Here is a 9,294-nt window from a genome sequence, read left to right as displayed (position 1 = left end):
TTTACTGGCTTTAAAATACCAACAGGATTACATTTTCGGTAGCTTCTCTGGCTGCTGTTTCACTTTAATTTCAGTTAGAAACATGGGCGTCGGAACGGGGGGACAGGGAGCCACGCCCCCCAACCCACTTTTCATGGTGGGGGGGGGGGCAGCTGTGTTAACTGCCCCCCCCCCACCGCCACTTTTCAGAGTAAGGTTGTGTTTAGCTTACGTTTGCACCACATCAAACATACATGCCGATTTACCTAAATCACCAGCCATCTTCCTCAAGATGCGTCATCTTTTTTTTTCATTTGCTTATTGGCCATCGCGTAACGTCACAGCCGCAGGCCTGCGCCACGCGGCCTATGGAGACTGCAACGCTTGGCGGCGAGGCTATTGTCGCTATGACTGAGCGCACATATTCAAAACCATATTACACAGTCGTTATCAACTATTAATTTTGACTGAATCTTGAAAATTTTAAGACGATCATAGATAAGCCATGTTAATAAAATAATTTGGGGCCTATTTCATCTAGTGTACGTTCAGGGAGTCCTCAATAACGCTTGAGAACACAGGACAGCACGAAACTGGAGCCTGAATGACAATTACTGGACCACCTGCGGCGATCAAGGATATTGTTGCGTTAATGAGGGTTCCTGTGCTGATCCGGGGTCAACTGCGCGGGTCAGAAGGCCTTTCGTGTCAGGGAGGGGAACAATGTGAAATGATATATCCTTCTAATGACCTCCGATCGACTAGGAGATCCCGTCCTGTGTTGCCAGAATGACAACCGGAAGACACTTCGCGATGTGACAAAGTGGTTCTTCAGCCCTGGACCGGAACCGGTAATGTGCCCCTGGTGTTCTACTCAAGGTGTGAGATTTGCGAGCACGCATGTGAAAATGTGCGCCTGGTTTTCTATCCCTTGCCCGGAAGGAAATAACGAGTCTCATTATTGTTGAATAGAGTGGGTCGAAATGACTTTTACAAAAAACAAACAAAACCATCCCATATTTGGCTGCGAACTTCCATCTCTTCATAATGGATTAGTGAAAACAGCTTACATCAAAAGGTTCGAATATGCCACCCGTAACCTCGAGAGCAGGGACAGCGATGGCCTGGGTTGCAGCTTCCTTAACACGCGCCCGGGTGGCCGGCTAGATACCCTTAGCTCGGGCGTTTGGGGGGGGGGGGGTCCATTTGACCCCCTGAGATTTCGGGAACTAAGAAAGCTAGAGACACTAAATTTGCAGGTATGTTAACCTGTACGTGAACTCACTTAGGTCAAAGTTCCAGGTTCCTAGACCATGACCTTCGGGTTAAAAAGGTCAAGCAAGGTCAGGTTCCAGGTTGGTCTCCAAAGTGACCCCAGAACCTAGATAACCGTTTCTAAGCAAGAGGTCACATTCCCATTAAAGGTCAGTGGTCTTGTTTGACCTTATGAAGGTCAAGGTGACCAAAATCACACAAGATTGCTTTTGGTTTTGCATTTGACTAAGCGACAAAGATTACGCCGGGCAGTATGTTCCTAAAACGAAATGTTGACCTGGGTCATTTTAGGTCAATAACCTATCCTGACACCTAAGAAGTCGATAGAAATCCATGGAAGATGCATAATGCGGTCCCTGCTATCAATTAACCTGAAATGAGCACCAGAAATTATCCCACACAGCAAGCCGTATAGTAACAAAACAGGGTAATTTTGACCTTGGTGTGACCTTTATACATGACCTTAGATCAATGCAAGTTTCTCATTCAACTGTTGTGTTGCCTAAGAAAGCATCTCAGGGATGTATGGCTTCGTATAACGCTCCGTTGTTGGATCAGATTGAAGGATTCCCTAGAAATTGGCTTCGCTGCAACCATGGCCTGACTTTGACCCGCGATAGGTCAGCGACCTTACAAGGTACATCTAAATTTGTGATGGCAAACGATCCGCCATTCAATTGTCTACAGCTATGCAAAATTTAGCGCGACCTTGCCGCGCCATTCGGAAACCATTCTGCAAAGACCTTTGGGGGGGTCAATTTGACCGCCCCCACCCAAACGCGTGTTATAACTGAACGGCGTCGGCCACTGCACGTGCCACCAGACGACGGGCGCCGTATTAATTTGTCGTCTCGACAGATTACACGAAAAGTAGAGACTCTAGCTAACTCTTTCAGTTCCACCACCAGATTCCAGAACCACTTTGCGGTGCTTTAAGGGCCTATCCGTTCTTAGTATCAGTCTGAGAATCGCACATGTGAAATATGCGCCCAGACTGCTTTCTAAATGTCAGATTTGATGTCCTGGACCGTTCAAAGGTACTTCTTTTAGAAACGTCATCATTTTTGCACACCTCTTGGCCACGGCTTAGTATTAGCTGCTGGGCCGAAGCTGCGCGGCTTACGGAGACTGCAGCGCCTGGCGTGGAGGTTTTGTTACCAAGGGTTGCGAGTGCGCATGCTCAAAACTGCGTCACATACCTTGCATCACTGATTGATTTAAGTGCTTAGAGGTAATTGTTCCAGAACCGTCATCATTTTCATCCACCGGTGGGCCACGACAAAAACCAGCCACTGAACTTACGCTCCGCAGACTAGGGAGACTGCAACGTCTGGTGTCAAGGTTTTTTGTAGCTAAGATTCGCAAGCGCGCATGTCAAAAAACCACATTACATTGATTATTTCACGAACCCATTCTGATCGAATATTGAACATTCTCAGAAAAGCATAGCTTAGCCATAGTAATGCATGTTACTGACCACTCCATTTACAATACAACTTTAATCTTCAAATTTCGATAGAGCATAGCGATTTACAATACACCTTCGCCATATCCTTAATGTCTGCGGTACCAGATTAAACATTCTCACATAGCCTCTGAATTCTATCGGTTAATAAAACGTCTACTAAACCATTGTAGATTAAGGGCACCGGTGATTTATTCCATGCGGTCGTTCAACGCCCGGTTTCTTCAGTTTATTGACTTCAAAATACAAACAGAAGTGATTTCACGGAAGCATCTAGTTTCTGTTCTGGTTACAAGGTAAGAATAACAATATAAACTGCATCCCTTGTTAACAAGTAAGCTATAAGCGGGGACTTTTGGGGGGAAGTGTGTACCATAAAAGACCTTTTGTCAAACCTGTGTTCCCCTTAGCAAGGCTCTGGCTACGCCCCTGCCTACACACAAAAGCAGACCAAGTCGTCTACGTTGAATGATGGGCAGTTGAATGTCCGTTGGACCAAGTCATTGGCAGGCGGTCTAAGGCAGGCAGATTCCCGAAGGCTCTTTCTGCGGTGGCATGGTGTAAGGGAAGATAGTTCGTGATACTGTTGCGGGTGTCCAACATGTGTTTTACACACACGTGCCCGGCCGACGCGCACGCTGATTGGGGGCGGACATCCCTAGGGGCGGGGCCAGTAGACCCGGAGCATGGTGACACGCTGCCAGGGAGGTCGCTAGCGGCGCAGGCAGCGGGGGCTCCCTTAGGCCTCCCGCAAACATGAACGGTTCCCTCGATATCCTTCTGATGAGTGCTCCCATAGGTGCCGCTCCGTTTCCCACGTTCAGAAAATCTTGGCTGCCCTCCTGGAGGTCGGCGCGGCCGGGTCAAGGGCTGCGTCTCCGAAACAGTGGAACCGCTCGCAGGCGGGCGGTTGGCTGGCTCCTGTACACATGCACGTTCCATGGTGAGACTGCGTGACTGGGCCTTCGGCGGCTTTTTACCCGAATACATGAAACGCATCCAGATGCCCTGAACTAAGAGAGGGGTGTCACGGGAGGGCTTCGTGTGCGGATCTTTGCGATCATGAAATTTAACAGGACTAACATGCTATTAACACGAATGGTTATACATAGTATAACAGACACAGCACGAGAGGCTCGCCTATGTGTACCGTAAGCCGACTGAGGAGAGCCGGGAGTCGATGCCGAGCCGAGAGCCGAGAGATGACGGACACGACTTCGTGCCCGTCATCCAGTCCAATTCGAGTCTCTGTCGCATTCCCCTGTGCCCCATTTCCTGTTATGCCGTCAGGGATATCACCGGCCACGTTCTAAGAAACAGTGGTTTCTTCTCCACCTCACTGCATGAGCCTCAGATGGCCACCACATGGCCGCACCAGCCCACTACCGCACCACCGCACCGCACCACCGCAACGGCCCATATGGTGCCCGATTACAGGAAATGAACATGTTTGTTGGATTTGCCCTGACACACGCATGGAACCTGGTTCCTCACAAGGTGCCTGACTATCATCTCGATGTAAAGTACTGCTTCAATTACGGATTAATTGAGCTTAGAAGCGTGTTAATTATCATAGGCGGCCCATATGGTCATCACCTGAAACCCACCTTTAGGCATATGCTGAGCCGCCGTCGACTCATTGGCCCATGGCAGGCTATTTTGTAGTTGTGAGTACAGAATCATGGTAGTGGAGGCAGAACTCGAATAGTTCCACTGAAAAGAACCATTTTATCACCAAAAGCAAACAAAATTCATTGCACGGTATGCGTCGCAATATTCATTTGCTTAATCTGCTTTTTAAACAACTGCAAGGATTTCTTATTCAGCACACTGACACCTGCATACATTGCGCAGTGCCTTTAAAAAGATTCAGAAGATGGGCTACTTGCCACCGCGGCCCCGTCCTCTTTTGCCTTTCTCCACTCCCGAAAATGTGACCTGGGGTGTGTAGCCTTTTTAGTTGGGAAGGGCGGGGCGGCAGAGCCCCGCCCGGTCCCCAACTTGGTTTATACTAGCCCCCCAACTTCAAGAAAAATTTGGGCCAAATCTTGGGAAAACATTGTTTTTCCGCGCATTCGTGGGGTAAGCTGCCGAATTTTTCGCATGCTCAGCCCCCAACTCATTCTGCGGAACTACGCACCCGCCATAGCCCCCGCAGGAGTGCCAACGGCAGCATACCCAAACGTAAATAGATTCAGTCTCCGCAAAACGGTTGCTTTGAGAGCTTTCCCGCACCAACATTGAGGGCATCACTGTGCTTGAAAGACGGTGCTAGAAAAACAGCACAAATTTAAATGATTTCAGCAAAACTACATCATGAAATGCGCAGGTATCTATTTTAATAGCAGCCACCTCGAACGGCCATCGCGGAAGTCTTTCACCAAGTTTCCATGTTTGCTGACGTATTATAAAATAATACTCGCATTATATGTAATATTTTGATATAATTGTCAGCTAAGATTCACTTTTTAGTGATAAAAAATTATGTTTTAAGTTTGAATGAGCCAAAAATTGCAAAAGAGACATGATAATGATTTAAATACAAAATATACCCGATGGATTTAATATGCAATCTAGCACCATGACTTCTTTTTCAGTTCGGCCTCATCGAGCTCATCCTCTGTGGCGAACTGGGAACAAGTCGGAGTGGTTGGGGTCCGCCGGTGGTATTAATTCGACTCGGATATCGACACCTTCAGTTAAGTCGAGAGGTAAATGTGATTGTGTACGATGGCGGTAACTGCCTTCATTCCTTAGATGTGTAGTCGTTCAGACTGTAAAAACACCCTCTGAAAGTATGGGGTGTAGTATGATTAATGTACGAACTTCTTTGGGACATGTGTCAGTTCGCCAAAATTTAATTCGGGTCACCGGGTGCTCAGGTGATGCTAATGCGTTTGATGTGGCACATGAGTGCACAAAGTCCAGTTGGGGCTTAATCGGGCTGGGTGTTGAGTTACTGTTGTTCGAAAATAATGCATATGCATGCATTGGGGCCTTTTTTGGTTGAAAGTACCAGTACATTGGCACAAGATGGCCTCAGAAGTCTGCACGCCCTAAAACCCAAATTATCATCATGAAAGTACCATAACAATATAATAATTATGACCATGAGCTGAAATCAATAGGGGAACGTGCACATAACTTGAATGCTCATATTTATGGTGTACATGTGCTTAAATCTGTGGGCACTTTTGCTTCTATGCCAGGTGTAGTCTATGCAGCATGTATTTATTTATAGCCCAGGACAAAGTTGCATGTCAGGATATAGGAGCCTGCACTATTTACATCCCAAATCATTTTTCTGAGGTGGGAAAATGACCATATCTTCAAAGACCACTCTCCTACCAAATATCTACATGATGGTATAATAAATGCAACCTGAATTTTCATCACCAAAATTAAGTGCATGTGTGAGATGAGCCCAACCTTGTGTGTCAGCTTATGAAAATGATTGCTATCTGCTATGTAGGGTGCTAAAAGGTTAATTAAAAGGGGGCATTATTGAAGACCTCATCTTTTGTCTTCAGAACTCTGTATGACCTTTTCTAGAGAATGACAGCATTGTGTGGGGACCTTTCAACTAGGGAGAGCGGAAGCAGATGTATGTCCATAGAAGAATGACAAAGCTGGTCCCAAGCATCAAGGAAATGTCATAGCCAGGCAGGCTTTGCCTATTGGGATTACCATCATTATGCTACAGAAGAAGGAGTGTCATTTTCTAAAATTTCTTTGGAGGTTGGGGCTTTGCTAAAAGGATTGACCTGCTCTGCTCCCAAAACTGATTTCTCCCACAGCTTTGTTTGCTTGAATTTATGTACAAGATTTTGTTAAGTCATAGGATAAAATCTTATTAGATCCAAGCAAGGAGGCACTAATGACTCCCTCTGTTTGGTGGTCCTGTTGTATAACCGCCATAGGCATGATAATGCAGGAAATACACTTCCTACTGTTGGGAAAACACATGCTATTTTGAGCCAGGCCACCCTGTATTTTTAAAAGGTGCCACATATTGCAGTCAGTTTATTGCAGCATTAGTGAAATTGAAATAAGTGAGTGCTGATGACTCCTACTGGTGGTGGCCACATTGTACAACTACAACAGCCATGATTTTGTAGCAAATATGCTTGCCAATTTTGGGGAAAACATGTTTTATTTTTTATCTAGGCCACCATATTCTTTTAAAAGCTGGCACTCACTGCAGTCAATTGTTCTTTATCCACACCAGGTATTATCACTGGAAGGAACTTTGAGGAAATTAACTTAAATGGAATATTCCATATTTGAGGATATTGAAGTGACCATGAAATATTATGAAATAAGCCAAGGTACACTTTTGGTATTAGTCATGTATCTAGTATGATTGTGGTACTTCACTTGTTGGTATCCTTTTAAATGAAAGGGACTTCTCAAGACAACTTAATTTTCCTATTTGATATATATACCCCTCAATACAACATTGTGTGATTGCATGATTGTGCCCTGTACAGGATTGATTGGGGGCCAATTGACAACCATTGTACCTGGAAATTGTGTCCACATGCACCAGAATGAAGGGCTCAACAATTATATTTTGTGAGCCTTGATCCTTGCATGGCCAATGGAATGGCAGGATTTGAATGGTATTGTAAAGGCATCATGGATAGCTGGTTGACCTTGAAATAGTCTACATTTTCATGGATGTGTGGCACAGAAATAAAAGGGTTTCAGGTTTCAGGAAGGGCAGGCCTGTGAACTGCACCAAATGATCTTCAAGATGGCTATTTCAGTCTGAATCCTCACATAAATATAGAACACTTTCTTTAAAATAATGATTTATGTAACACAAATGTTTAAGAAATAGCTTGTTTGTAAGGACTACATGGGCCTGCAGTTGGTGGTTGCAAAACTTTTAGAATTTAGGACACCTGATAGCCATACTGGGCAGGGCTGCCTGCTGGCACAAGGGCTTAAGGGCAGGAAATAATCTGAAATATTTCATGTTCATAATGACTGTGTGTGAAAAGCTGAAGGTAGTTTTGCTGGTGGATGTACATCAGCTGTTCTCCATCACTCATTTCTAGCACAGGCCTGTTAGTGAGCATCATAATAACATGTTCAGCATGACCCAAGCACCTGTTTGGTGTTGGGGATGCTCACCAACCTGAAAACTACCTGCTCCACAGCCATGTCTGAAATATGTGCACCTCAGACATGGTAGTTCATGTGATCTGCTCAAGGTGGCTGTGACATTTCTTTTCTCTGTCCAGAGATGTCGCTGCCCAAGCCCCAGCTCCGGAACCTACTGCAGGGCGTCATCAAGCGCAATCTGGCGATGACAGCCGGCGTCTGCACTGTCGCCGTCTCCTCCTACTATTTCCTGGTGAAGCAGCCCAGGCAGCAGAAGTACGCCGAATTCTACAAGTGAGTGGTCCCTGCACTCTGTTACAATGTGTGGGTACAGAAAAGGAAGTTGTGTGCTGTTGCTGACGATATTTGATGTTATTTTGGCTTGACATTGATGTAGTTGTTGGTTTCTTGACGAATTTTTGATAAATTTCGTCGTTTCCAGAACTGTCGCATTACGGCCTCCTTCTTCAGATGGCTGCGTATCGTTTAGGCATCAGTTAAGCTACTCATGTTCTGTGTGGCGCTTTACCAAAGGAGTGATGCTGAACTGTGTTCAAAACGGCCCTGCGAAATATTAAGATTAGTGTGTGATGTGATCGTTATGTGATTACGTGATGTGATGATTATAATGTGTGAGAATTGAGACAGGAGGTGAACATTGACGTCCAGGAGGTAACAATGAGGGAAAACTGTCAATGCCAAGAACTGACCCTGGTATCGTCCTGTGGTGTACACGATGGCGATATACCGACGTGGTTTTGTTTTGTCTGCAGGAACTACGATGCGGAGGCGGAGTTCGAGCGGATGAGGAAGCTGGGCTTGTTCCAGTCTTGCTCCAAGGATGATTGATCACAGATTGTTTGTACGTACAGGCACATGATATTGACGATTGACTCCGGATCTATCACAGATTGTTCGTGCGTTCAGTCACACGATTTTGACGATTGCTGCCTATGGATCACAAATTGCTTGTGCGTACAGTCGCGTGATGTTGTCGATTGACGCCGGATTGATCACAGGTAGCTCGTGCGTTCAGTCGATTGATATTGACACGATTTGGACGATAACGTCGCACGATGTGGACGATTCACGCCGAGATGGCTTGATGACTCTACGTCCAGACTTGAACTATTGCGTTTGCTGCTGTATGGGTCGACTGGCGGCGTTTTTGGACTGATTTTTGGAACGCTGAGCTGCAAAAAGGTGTTTTAAGTGCTGAACCAGCCTTTTCCGTTTCAGATCCCTATATCCATTGTGCTGGCGAGAATGCGGTGAATAACTGTGGCAATGACTGGACTAGAAGACGTCAGCGCTTTCCACACGAATAAAGCACTGTACCGACCGCCGTTTGACTTGAGTCGAAGCAGCACATGACTGGACAGCGCATGTCCGGCAGGCGTCGTCGCGGACGAATGTCCCAGTCACACCGGGGTTAGACCATGTCCGGCAGGCGTCGTCGCGGACGA

At 46.1% G+C, this 9,294-nt stretch overlaps 1 long non-coding RNA gene across 1 annotated transcript; it reads left to right on the top strand.

Moving 5' to 3' along the window:
- Positions 1-5,322: 5,322 nt before the first annotated feature.
- LOC119089571 (uncharacterized) lies at positions 5,323-9,171 on the top strand. The gene is made up of 4 exons (XR_005093164.1): positions 5,323-5,430; positions 7,969-8,122; positions 8,602-8,690; positions 9,068-9,171. It is a non-coding gene; the product is annotated as an uncharacterized LOC119089571 (long non-coding RNA).
- The last annotated feature ends 123 nt before the right edge of the window (positions 9,172-9,294 follow it).

This window comes from Pollicipes pollicipes, unplaced genomic scaffold (genome assembly GCF_011947565.3).
Source record: "Pollicipes pollicipes isolate AB1234 unplaced genomic scaffold, Ppol_2.1 Scaffold_3087;HRSCAF=3621_pilon_pilon_pilon, whole genome shotgun sequence".
NCBI lineage: Eukaryota > Metazoa > Arthropoda > Thecostraca > Pollicipedomorpha > Pollicipedidae > Pollicipes > Pollicipes pollicipes.
Note: the sequence above shows the minus strand (reverse complement) of the source record. Positions and strands in the feature narration are given on the sequence as shown.